General features: G+C 35.5%; 1 protein-coding gene across 1 annotated transcript in view; it reads left to right on the top strand.

The window, feature by feature from the left end:
- Positions 1–9,055: 9,055 nt before the first annotated feature.
- The window catches only part of LOC144971927 (QRFP-like peptide receptor), a 253,300-nt gene continuing 249,022 nt past the window's right edge, over positions 9,056–13,333 (top strand). The window contains exon 1 of the mRNA XM_078913005.1: positions 9,056–9,546. The gene's annotated coding sequence lies outside the window, so the exon portion shown is untranslated. The remainder of the gene's footprint in view (positions 9,547–13,333) is intronic.

Raw genomic sequence — 13,333 nt, 5'->3', positions numbered from 1 at the left:
CAGCTTGGTAAAGTCGTAGAAGTATCATTTAAACTAGGTTCTAAATTATATCTGGCATCGCAAGCTTACGAGTTATCACGATCACTTCTGTTTGCAATCAGGAAGTTGGCTCCATATTTTTGTCACGTGGACCAGATAAAAAAAAAGTTCTGGACCAATGAGTTCTACTGGGAAGTTATGACTTTTATATCGATTGGATATGAAAAAAATATATGAAAGGATGGTGTCGAGATTCAGTGATTCAGTACAATCTTTTTTTGAAATGTAAGAATTAAGGGAGTAAGGGAATTCTTTTCGATTATTGTTGTTGTTAAATGTTAAAGCTTAATATTGTATTCTTGTATTCGCAAATAAATGAACTATTAACTTATATTGAAAGGGAACATAATTGACCCAATTCGAACACTGAGCACTCACCATACAGTAAGCAATGGCACTGGTTGCTCAATTTAGCGAACGACACATAATATAATATTAATGTCGTTGGTATGCGTTTAGGTAAAATACTCACTTGTCCTACCCGCTGAATCAATCGAACCAGCAGCTATGTGTGACCTTAATCGTTTATATCTATTGTCATGGTCTCAAGTGAGTAAAGAGCTACTCGACTATGCATAAAGATATATGTAGAATGAGGCCCCAGAATTTACTAGTTACTATAAATGAAAAACAATTAACGATTTGTTTACAATGAAATAAAAATAATGATGAAATTTAATTAAAAGAGATAAACAGTGATCGTGGCAGTTACAAATAGAGATATGAATATTTTACGTAACTTATGATAATATGTCAGGTTCATAAGTTTACGTTTCCAGGCAGTTGATGGGCTTGGATGATCTATTCCTCTGATAACAGGATTGGACTCGTAAAATTCCACTTCCAGGCAATTGGTAAGAGGTTATATTGTAGTACAGCGGGCTTGGGTTTGATCCTTGAAGATTATACAATCAACGTTAAAAGCTCCGGCGTCTTAATGGTGTAGATATAATATCTACAAAGTCCCAAAAGATAAAAATCTTACAATATATATATAGGAATAGAGTGACTGGCCGTCCGGCATAGATTGTGGAGAGAAAGTGAGTGTCAAATGTTAGACCTATCAGCTTTTATAATAAGTGGCTACGTGACAGAATGTAGAACGAAAAGTATTCACTAATTAGAAATTAATTCGAGGGAAGGCTATAAAAGGAAAGACGATCTAATATTAGAAGGTAAAGTTTATCTAAGCCTACCGAAATATAACTGGAGTGAGATGAATTCAGTTCTTAATAAAATAAAATTTAATAAGATAATTGTGAACAATCTTTACTGTGACATCTATAAGAGATCTATTACGAGCTAATCACCCAACAGATGGTATAGATAGTTCGAAGTTGACGTCACTCATGTTTTTGTTATTGTTTTTTTTTTTTGCCATCCGCGTTTATGAGTAATTCTCACTAAACTGTATTAACCTGACTATAAACGATCATGGTTAACAAAGTTTTGTGTGCTGGTCCGTTATACTTCCGGATGGCATACTATCTATAAAAACAATTTTGAATGGAACATAGCAATGTTAATTTAAATTCTATTGTTTGTAAAGAACCAGATATATAATTGTCCGAGCGGGGTTGAGAGTATATCACAAATCCCCTGTATTGAATGGTAAAAAATCTAGTGGCTAATCCCTGTAGGAAAAAAATCTTACTTTTTAAATTTGTGTTTAAGAGTTATAGTTATAAGAGATTTTGTAAAACGTTGAGTTAATCTAATCTAATGTTTTCTGCCAAGCACATTTAGATATTTTCATTTATTTTGAAGAAGTAGTATTTTATTTTATTTTATTTTAATATTTTTGTGCGGCTATGTGGTCTTGTGGTATGGCACTCGCTTTCGGATCGGAAGGTCCTGGGTTTGAGCCTCGCTCGGCGCATAGTTGAGTTCTTGGAAAAGGCTCTTTACTCACATTCTCTCACCGTACTCAGGTGTAAAATGAGTACCTGGCCGTTAACAGCGTTTTCTCTATCGGCAAAAATGGTAATATCGCCTAACTGGCGTCGTGTCTCGTTCTACATATCACGTGTAGCTGTTGATCAGGGACCCCATGTAAAGCGCTTTGAGCACGTTTAGTGGATATTGCGGTATATAAGAGCTCAAGTTTTTTTATATATTCGTGCCCAGATTTACATCTATCATATTTCGCACACTTGTTTGCTAATGATTGTTTTACATTTTACCATAATTCATGTCATCTTCGATATTAGGTCAATTTTGATTTATTGCAAGTCATCAAATTTCTTACCCTTTATTTCTTAGCTCGATACGAGTAAAAATTTGGGACATTAAAAAAACTCATTGTATCATCATACAATACTGAAGCTACTTTTTAAGACAATATTAAAACTTATTTTATTCGGAAATATTTGACAGATTAAAACCATGTTACCGTTTATGGATTATTTTTCATGATATGAACGTCTTAAATATATTTTGTGCAAGACCTGTTATTGTAGCTTTGATGTTTATATTGAAAAGGCGCATAGAAATAGAGTTGTTTGTATAGATAGAATGCGCTTGGCCAAGGAGTTCACAACATTGCCATCCGGAAGTATAACGGACCAACACACAAACTCTGTGTAACCATGAACTCTTATAGTCTGGTTAATACAGTTTAGTGAGAACAACTCACAAACGCGGATGGCAAAAACAATAACAAAGGCCTGAGTGACGTCATCTTCGAACTATCTATATGGAATAATAGCACCGTATACTGGATTTACATTATTATCATCAGGATTCAATCTCATTGCCCCCCGACCCTTAAACAACAAGTACGCCATCTGTGGCACATTGACAAAGGACTCATTTGATATTTTGACCTGAAAAGTTTTACTTTAAAAAAATACTATCGATTGACCAGTTAGCTGCTGTACTCTGGAAAGACACGTATTAAAACATTTAGCCAGAAAACTCGTCCTTCAAATATTGATCGATTAAAATTACCCTCATCTTGGCAATAACTCTCAAAGATAGAACTTCGCAAGGTCGTCCCAGGTTTGAGAGTTGTTGCCAAGATGAGGGCCATTTAAATCGATCATATATTCGAAGGACTATTAAATACGTGTTTTCAAAAGTACGGCCTTTAACTGGTTGAGATTGTGGGACTTTGTGGTCTTGTGCTATGACACTCACTTTAGGACTGGTATGCCCGTGTTCGAGTACCATTCTTAGCAGTTGAGTCCTAGGAAAAAGCGTTTTACGCACATTCTCTCACCATAAAATTAGTATCTGGCGGTTAACAGCGTTGTATGTGTCGAAATTTTATTTTTATTTCGACCTACAGGTGCCATGTTTTGTCCTACGTATTAAGTGTCAGATGAGGATCCCTTGTAAAGCACTTTGACTCGTAGACATCGTAACATAATATAGCCTGACACTAGAACCCCTTAGGACCTATAGTTTGACGTAATTTTTAGGTCAGTGTCAGTCTACAAGTAAACGATGGCTACGTTTGATTACCCTCAAGATCGACACAACGTCGAAAATTTCTCAAAACGGCAGAAGTCATCTCAGATTTGAGACTTTTTGGAAAGTTCCTGCACATCTTAATCGTTCGATGTTTGAAGTTATGTAAATATCGGTGCTCAAAGTCCAACGAAATAAATAACAATGTGAAATTGAATGTAAGCTTCAATTTAATATACGAAAACAGATAAAATAGAGATTTCGTGTTTGTTTTTGTTTAGTCATCTTAACAACGACATTACCACATTATCTCATTCGTCTGTAGTGTTTCATCCATCCTGTTTTGATGATAAAGGGGAAAACCGAAATGTCCATTTAATATGTTTTCGTATATTAGATTTAAGCTTACATTCAATTTGTCATTTACGTTTGAAGTAAAGATTTTTATGTCAAAATGAAAAATAATCGTTTTGCCATTGAGCAGCCATGCATGCGAATGACTATCCCTCCCTCACATATTTTTTCTCTCCACTGACCACGGCCTTCATAATAATATCACTATCCAAAAAAAGAGGGCTACTATACATAGCAAGATAAGAAAACAAACTTTTATTACGTCCATCGCGTCCAGACAGATCCCTTAGGATCAATGAAACCAGCTACAAATCACTCAATTTCAGGAGGTCGTTGAATGATTTAACACATTCCGTCTGGCTCTACACACATATATACACAGGCTACTCACAATATAACAGTTTACTCAGATGTTTTTGTCTATATTATTTATTACTTATTAACTGACATAAAATCATTTCATTTTATTGTTATTGTTTTTGTTTTGTTGTTGTTGTTGTTGTTGTTGTTGTTGTTGTTGTTGTTGTTGTTGTTGTTGTTGTTCTTCTTCTTCTTCTTCTATTATTTTTTAATCTTTATTTTCCAATCCAATTACTTAATCTCGTTCTCATCTTTCCATCTCGATTCCCTCCTATTTTTCCTCATCCTTAATCCCTCCATCTTATTGCTCACATCGCCGACCTACCACGCCTTTTACTCCACCCTCTCTTTCAGCAACTTCTTTTCTTGTTTCTATTTCCTTCTTATCCTTATTCTTTTTCTCTCTCTTGAACTGACGCATGAGCGATTTACTTAAGTATATAATGTCTTATTTATAGTCCATTCCACAACCCGTGCGCAAACGTTGACGTGGAAATCTCCAAACCTGATGGATTTTAATGGCTCGAGCACTAGAATTGGCAGTGACATAAGGCCGGTATGAGTACCCTACTTGGGGATTTTTCTTCTTTACGGTATATATAAAAAACGGAAGGTCTGGGATGAGTGAACTTTTGGAGGATTTACGTTAACAATACTAATGGGCATGATCTATATTACGTTTCCATGTGCTCGAGGCCATTGGTGTGCTCAAAGTGTGCTTAAAATGACCCACATAGTGAAAATGTTCACTGTTTGAAAATTTCCGACGTCACAATTGGTCATTTTGCTGAACATGACTCATGGGTAAGTTTATAGATAGAATGCGCTTGGCCAAGGAGTTCACAACATTGCCATCCGGAAGTATAACGGACCAACACACAAACTCTGTGTAACCATGAACTTTTATAGTCTGGTTAATACAGTTTAGTGAGAACAACTCACAAACGCGGATGGCAAAAACAATAACAAAGGCCTGAGTGACGTCATCTGCATACTATCTATAAATTTCATAAACAAAGCAACGTGTTTACATTTATTGAGAAATGTCCAATCGATGTACAACAAAAAAAAATCATGTGATCGGTGACTAGGTTGGACGAAAACATGAATATAGATCGCTCCCATAGGATTCAATAGTCGTAACGTCACTTCCTTCCTAATGACGCATGGTAACTTAGCAACACTGGCTCTAAACTATCGGAACAATGGCGTATGAAATATTTCTCCGGCGAGCATAAAAGCATATCCAGAGGACAAAAAACATAAATTTGATCATGTTTGGACTTTTACACATTCTGGTCACAAGACATATGAAAAGTTCTCGCCAGCTTGAAGAATAAAATGTAATGATTTTCTTTGTTTAGAACCAAGATGGCCGCCGTTGCCGGACGGCGTGACATCAGACTACTGAATCCAATGATAGATAGTATGCAGATGACGTCACGCAGGCCTTTGTTATTGTTTTTGCCATCCGCGTTTGTGAGTTGTTCTCACTAAACTGTATTCACTATAAAGTCCAGGTTACACAGAGTTTGTGTTGTCCGTATACTTCCGGTGGCAATGTTGGACTCCTGCAGCTTCATCTAAACTTACCGTGGTCATGTTCAGCAAAATGACCATTGTGAGTCGAATTCAACAGTGACATTTCACTATGGTCATCTATAGATAGAATGCGCTTGGCCAAGGAGTTCACAACATTGCCATCCGGAAGTATAACGGACCAACACACAAACTCTGTGTAACCATGAACTTTTATAGTCTGGTTAATACAGTTTAGTGAGAACAACTCACAAACGCGGATGGCAAAAACAATAACAAAGGCCTGAGTGACGTCATCTGCATACTATCTATACACAGTGAATTCTGTTGTGATTACGATCACTGAACTCTCCACAGGTTTGACTAGGGGTTTACTTTTCACGAGATTCATGTGCACTACTCACTAACATTGTTACTCTGAATTCAAAACGATACAGCAAATTGTACACTTTTTACACACTTGACATCAACAATTCTTACATTTTAATAATTGAAAGCCAGAGGCGTAGATTCCGGTTGTGACTTCTACATTCATAAAAACTGATAGCAATATGGATTAAACATGCAAATTTGTCACAATGAGAAAAATTTACAAGTATTTCTCAAGAGAGGCGAAGCGCAGAATGGGGTTGATCTATATTAACTTTCCATGTGCTCGAGGTCATTGGTCACATTGCAAAATGTGCTCAAAGTGACCCACACAGTGAAAAGTGCTCACAACTTTCGAAATATCTGACATCACGATTGGTCATTTTGTTCAGTTTGACACATGTGTATGTTTACAACTTTCATAAACAAAGCAGCGTGTTTACATTTTAAAATAAATATCCAATCGGTGTACAGCAACAAATCATGTGATTGATGACTTGGTTGGACGAAAACCTGAATATAGATCGCTCCCATTCTTTTTCATGGCATGCCACTAATAGCAATACTGTAAATAGATTTCCCACGAGCAAGAACTCAGATCGGAGAGGTCAAACTAATAATTATGCCATTTTAATTATGCACCTCTTGTGTTTGAAAACTTCGGTTCTTTTAAAAGGCTATACTTAACAAGACTTACATGGAATCTGCTATTAAAGACGTTTAGCTTCGGTGATATTTCACATTATTACACCCAAAGGACCCCCCTCCTCTCCATTGAACATAATTCAAGAATGGCAAACATGTATACATGTATACCGTGTCGATGGGTGACCAGTGGATTTCGTGACATGTGTTTTGCGACCTTTATAAATTATCTTGCTCAACAATTGGTCGAAGATAATGTCTTTGTGAAAGGCATTTCTCAAAATTCGGAGGACCCCCCCCCCCCTGTTTATTTTTAAATCAATGTCTTTGTAAAAACAAAAACAACGGAAGAGCACCTAACGAGCTGCTTGTGTCGTCCAATATATTACATTTCCGCTGTCCAGTAGTGGATATAAATTACAAACGCTTTTTTTTTTCCAACACTGTTAAGTACTATTTAAATGATATCGATTGTTCCACTATTTGAAGTAACCCAAAATTATTTGCTATGCTACGCCACTTTGTTGTGAACATTTTCCTCACGAGAAAGAGAATCAACACAGTATTACTCTAAACATTTCAAAGTTTGAGTCATATTTTATTGCAAACAATGAAAAGATCAAAGGAATTCAACATTATGAGAAAACTGTTTGGTCCATCACTATCGGTATTCAAAATTCGTAATGTCACTTAAAATATAAGCCCGGATGCAAAAGATCACGACACCACATTTCGTAACTTTGAGGAATTTGCGATATTCTGTGCGCAGGGGACTTGGAACGGACTATAGAATATTGTCTTTTAAAGTGTTATACAACTTGACAACGGCCCCTAACGTACCGCGGAAAAAAAAAAAACAACACGTAGACTATTCAAACGTTTGGCCAGAAAACTCGTCCTTCAAATGACAAAAGTCTGAGGGATGCTAATTTCGTCCTTTCTATAAAAGACATTTCGCTCACTCGTTTTCCTCAACAAAACTTTAAAATCTTTAACATGAATTTACCAAAACTTCATTTTTCATGTATCAGCGCCTGGTTTCCTCCGACTTGATTCTAAATTCTGCCGTACTCTGGAAAAACACATATTAAGAAATTTGGCCAGAAAACACTCGTCCTTCAAATATCGATCGTTTTAAATAACCCTCATCTTGACAAAAACTCTCAAACCTGGGACTTTGCGAAGTATACGTCGGTTTTTAACAATGATAAAAAAGAGTTTTGCTGCAGGCCTTGAATGACCTCAATAGTGTTGAAAGCGCCGTTAAACACCTGAAAACAAAGAAACAAACAGCCCAAGTAGATTACTTACCTCTTTTTCTCCTCGACCGCCAATTCTCAACAAAAAACAAAAAAAAAACAAAAAAAAAACAAACAAAAAAAACAAATAAGTAAAAAGAAAGAAAAACCAAAGACCCCCCCCCCTTAAAAAAAAGATAACAACAAGGAAACAACAAGAACCAAAAAATTACAAAAAAAAAACAAACAAACAAACAAAAAAACCAAAACAAAACAGAAAACAAAATAAAGCAACAACAACAACAACAACAACAACAACAACAACAACAACAATAACAGCAACAGAAAAATAGAAAAGAAAAGAAAATAAAAAAAATAAAAGACAGAACAATAAATACTTATTAGCAGAGAAAGAGTCGTCTTGATTCGGAAAAAAACAACTAATTGTAAAGTAGACTATGTGGTTTTGTTTCGGTTTTTTTTCCAGCTCATCATCCTTTGATTCGAGTGCTCACGCATGTTTCATCAACTCTCCGTTGTCGCGTGCGCTTGCGTGCCGTTTTTAGTCCAATGCGACCACCGCCAGATCACGTACTCACTCGAGCACGCGCGTGGCGGCGGACGGCGTTCAGTAAATGGTGCTGACAAATGAGAGGGGGGAGTGACACCTTTACCAAACTTTATATCAATGCACTGGCTGGGGTAACGAAATTGTCAATTGAAGAAGTCCAAAACTTTTGTATACTTGTTTAAATAAGTTTGATTTGAAATGTTACCTCATCTCAGCAGAAAAACGCAAAGTACTTTGGTCTAAACTATTTTCAAATTATTATTATTATTATTATTATTATTATTATTATTATTATTATTATTATTATTATTATTATTATTATTATTATTATTATTATTATTATTATTATTATCATTATCATTATCATTATCATTATTATTATTATTATTATTATTATTATTATTATTATTATTATTATTATTATTATTATTATTATTATTGTTTGAATATTGATTTATTTATGATATGTGAACTCTGACGAGGAGTATTTATTTAAAAGCCAAAAGTCTCGTTTGATTTGAAATGTTAGGCTACCACCTCATCAGAAAAACATAAACGACTTTGGTCTAAACTGTTTTCAAATTATGATCATTACCATTATTACAATATTTATTTGTTTTGCGATTTGTGATATCTGAACTTTTGTGGAGGAGTGTTCAATGGCATATAAGGTGTGCAAAATGAAGTCACATTTAGTGTGATGATAGTGTTATAAAATAGATACGTTTGACTCAACCATTGTGAAAGGGGTTTGTGTACAGTAGACGTCTAGTGACAATTAATGATTAACGATTTTATTTTAACACAAAGATACCGTTAAAAAAAATAATTTCGTGTTTGATTGGCCTGTGTGTTTGTACATACATTTGTGTGCTTATGAAAAGGAATTATCGAATCTTATAACCAATACGTGTGCAGATTTATAATCCCTTTGGATGTATATTGACCTTAATAGTACCCAGTTATCTCAGTCTACTCAAAGACTGACGAGTACCCTGATTTCCTCCAACTACACACAAGGTAAGATATCTCACCATTTCACTGTAATTGCTTTGGTTCTTTATAATCGTTATCAAGTATTTTCCCAGAAATGAATCGTGACACATCACCTGAAAACGGTATTCTGCGGGTATTATGCTCCACCATGTCTCACCCCTTTCTAAAATCTTTAGAGTCAGTTCTTTATAATTTTGTAACGCTCGCGTTTATTTCTGCCAAGCCACTAACACGACAAATTTTTAATGTTTTCATTATTTTAATATTATGTTTCCAGTCGAGGGGACGCCTTCCGAAAGCTCGTACATCCCCAGTATTATTATTCTAGGGGTTTGGGAAAGGGGGGGGGGGGGCTTTTTTAAAATAATGTTCTAGTAGGGGGTTCTTCTTCTTCTTCTTCCTTTGATTGCCCACAATCAATTGGTTGATTATTATGGCAAATATGAAACTGCTTTCTAATCTCTCTGTATTCCTTGTTTATAATCGTTAGTCTAAAATCAATTTCCAGGGATATTCAGGGGTCGTCAACGTTGGTCAGTGATGGTTTGTGTAAGGTCTAAGTATCTGCATAGCAACTTGCCACAAAAGCATCCATTGTAGTGGCTTCGGTCACTTTAGCGTCAAGCTGGTTCCAGTCTCTGACCGTACGCGGCAAGAAGGAAAAACCACGGTATTGTGTTCTGTGTGTTATGAGGCTGTATTGATTGTTGTTACCTCTTCTCTGTCTCAAAGGTGCTGGTATCAGTTTTTTCTTGATGACTGGGCATTCAGCGAGGTGGTGCTTGATCTTAAATAGCATTGTTAATCTTGCTGATTTTCTGCGGTGTTCTAATTTTGGCCACTGTAGTTTTTCTAACATGTCTGATACACTTGAGGTGTTGTGGTGTCTGTTCAGGACGTAGCGTGCAGCTCTTCTTTGCACTGATTCAATTTTTGAGACGTATTTTTGGGTGTGGGGATCCCAAACAGTGGAAGCATATTCCAGAACAGGTCTTACAATGTTTTGTATGCCTTTTCCTTGATTTTCGAGGAGCTAATTTTTAGGGTTTGGGAGGGGGGAGACTTTAAAACAAAGTTTCCCACCTTCCAAACCCCCTACTATAACATTATAAAAAACAAGAATACTGGAGATGTAGGAGTTTTCGGAAGGCCTCCCCAGTCGAGCGAACAATGAAACTATGAAATTTTGCCGTGTTAGGGCTTGACAAAGGCCAATTTTTCTTTCTTTGGAAGTGATGGATACATATTATTATATGGAAGTTCTCCCAAAATTAGGCGCAAGTCAATAATCGTCCGAATCTCCACAGGCTTTTCAGAGCAGAGGGGAGAAAAATAATTGTTTCATTAGCTAAGTGTTCGATGCCTAACTTAATTAGTTGCAAATTATGATTTAACTACAAACTTATAAAGTGTTAATAATCTGCCTTTCTCTTCCATCCCATTACATGCCGGGTAAAGTTTTAAGGATTTCCGTAGTTTCACAGCACCTAAAGAGAGGATTTTTAAAATTATTTTTCAAATTATATAACCCCCCCCCCCCCCCTTTCTTAAAAAAATGAAACATAAGAGAGGGCTTCCCTAGATTCCCTCAGCACGGCTAAAGAGGGGATGTTTAAAAAATTATTATCTGGGGGAGACTAACCGAACACCATTCAAACCTAACTAAAGATACTATCTATAACCCGATGGAACATAATATTTGCTATCACTTATTGCGCACCAGCGAAAAGTGACGGGAATCACAGTAAGTAATAATGGCGTCGGCAAACGAAACCTACTCAGTAAATTGCTTTTGAAATGAGAAAAATCACACCATTTACAAAAATGAAACTTATCTTAAATAGTAATATTTATTGGGCATGGAAACTAAGTTAAAGTTCATAATCGCTATAAGACTAAGTAAAATAATTAAAGTGCTGTGAAGCTATGGAAGTCCTGCCCAGTTTTCCGCTATGACATCATACTTAGCGTCTTGACCAAAACTGTAATGCAACTAAGACTTCGGTGAAGTAGCCCGAAGTCCCGATTTGCAGCAGTTATTGCTTTCTAGAGTTATGACCAGTTAAAAAAAAAAGACAACATTAAGATAAGGGGCGAGACGTTTGGACAAAACATTACATTTCCAATAATTAGACCAGGATTTTAGCCCCATGTCGGAATCTCAACTAGCCCTCTATTGCTCACTTTTTGGCGCTGCACGGTTACTGAAGCCTGTAACATCTCGGTCTTTTCAAGTTCCTGAAGAAAGAATTATCCAGAAGATGAATAAAGGGAATTTTTGAAATTATTTTTTATCTCTTAGTATGTGTATTACCGTATCAAAAAAAAACAAAAACAAACCCCAACAAACTAATCATGCCTTTAAACACTGCATTATATTTTATCAGTCTGGTTCTGGTAGTTTTGAATGCTTCTCTTCCTTCGACATTCAAATTAAAAGTAAATTTTCTTACTTAGGTTAGAGAATGAGGAGGTGATGAAGATAATAGAGAAAAAAAATTAGATAATAAGCAAAAGCAAAACATACACATACACACACACACACACACACACACACACACACTCATATGGACAAAATCATAACCCCCCTCCCCTCCCGCCCCGGCCCGCCTTAAAAAAATGTTACAATATAGATAGAATGCGCTTGGCCAAAGAGTTCACAACATTGCCATCCGGAAGTATAACGGACCAACACACAAACTCTGTGTAACCATGAACTTTTATAGGCTGGTTAATACAGTTTAGTGAGAACAACTCACAAACGCGGATGGCAAAAACAATAACAAAGGCCTGAGTGACGTCATCTGCATACTATCTATACAGCAATAACAATGAATATACTAGCCAGTACTTTGTTCCATTGTTACTCGTGGTGTTTTTTAAAATTTTGCTTGTGACAATCGTTCCGCATTTGAGTACACACTAAAACATTATTCTTGCATGTGTATAGATTTGATTGGATTGTGTCAAAATCACCAGTTTTCCAGTTTTGTGTTTTTCACAGTTTCATCACACTCCTTTACGTTAGTTCACGAATCTCGTATTTTTTTCTATGACAGAATATGTAATGAACAAAATAATTAAGTCATTACTTTCCGAAGTTGTGGAACAATTTATATAGCGCCAATACACATTTATAATACTCATTTGTTTAATAGTAGCAATCCACAATAGTCAACTAAGAAATTAAATCGACAGATAATTACAGAAATAAATATAATAAAACATATTTGAGGGTTAAAATAGGTTAATCGACCTTCGTAAACCTTTCCGAAATATGCAATCATAATAATATTATATTAACATGTTCGTGCTTTATTAATAAAGCTCACAAAAGTATTGGAGAGGAATGTTATTTCATTTTAAAATCGGTCAACAGATTTGACAGGCAGTCTATTCAATTCAACAGCATAGAAAATGAGATCTCGTTGATATAAAGCACCCATCTTTATACATTTTGATGAAGTGAGTTGAAGAGTAACCTATAGATAGTTCGAAGATGACGTCACTCAGGTCTTTGTTATTGTTTTTGCCATCCGCGTTTTATGAGTAATGCTCACTGAACTGTATTAACCCGACTATAAACTTTCATGGATACACACAGTTTGGTGTGTTGGTCCGTGTGGCAATGTTATGAGCTTCTTAGCCAAGCGCATACTATCTATATAATTAAACGTATTTGATGATTCAATCTAATTATATTATTATTATTATTATTATTATATTATTATTATTATTATTATTATTATTATTATTATTATTATTATTATTATTATTATATTATTATTATTATATATTATTATATTATTAT

Source organism: Berghia stephanieae, chromosome 1, assembly GCF_034508935.2.
Source record: "Berghia stephanieae isolate SIO BIC M18660-M18661 chromosome 1, UCSD_Bste_1.3, whole genome shotgun sequence".
NCBI classification, from domain to species: Eukaryota; Metazoa; Mollusca; class Gastropoda; order Nudibranchia; family Aeolidiidae; genus Berghia; species Berghia stephanieae.
Note: the sequence above shows the minus strand (reverse complement) of the source record. Positions and strands in the feature narration are given on the sequence as shown.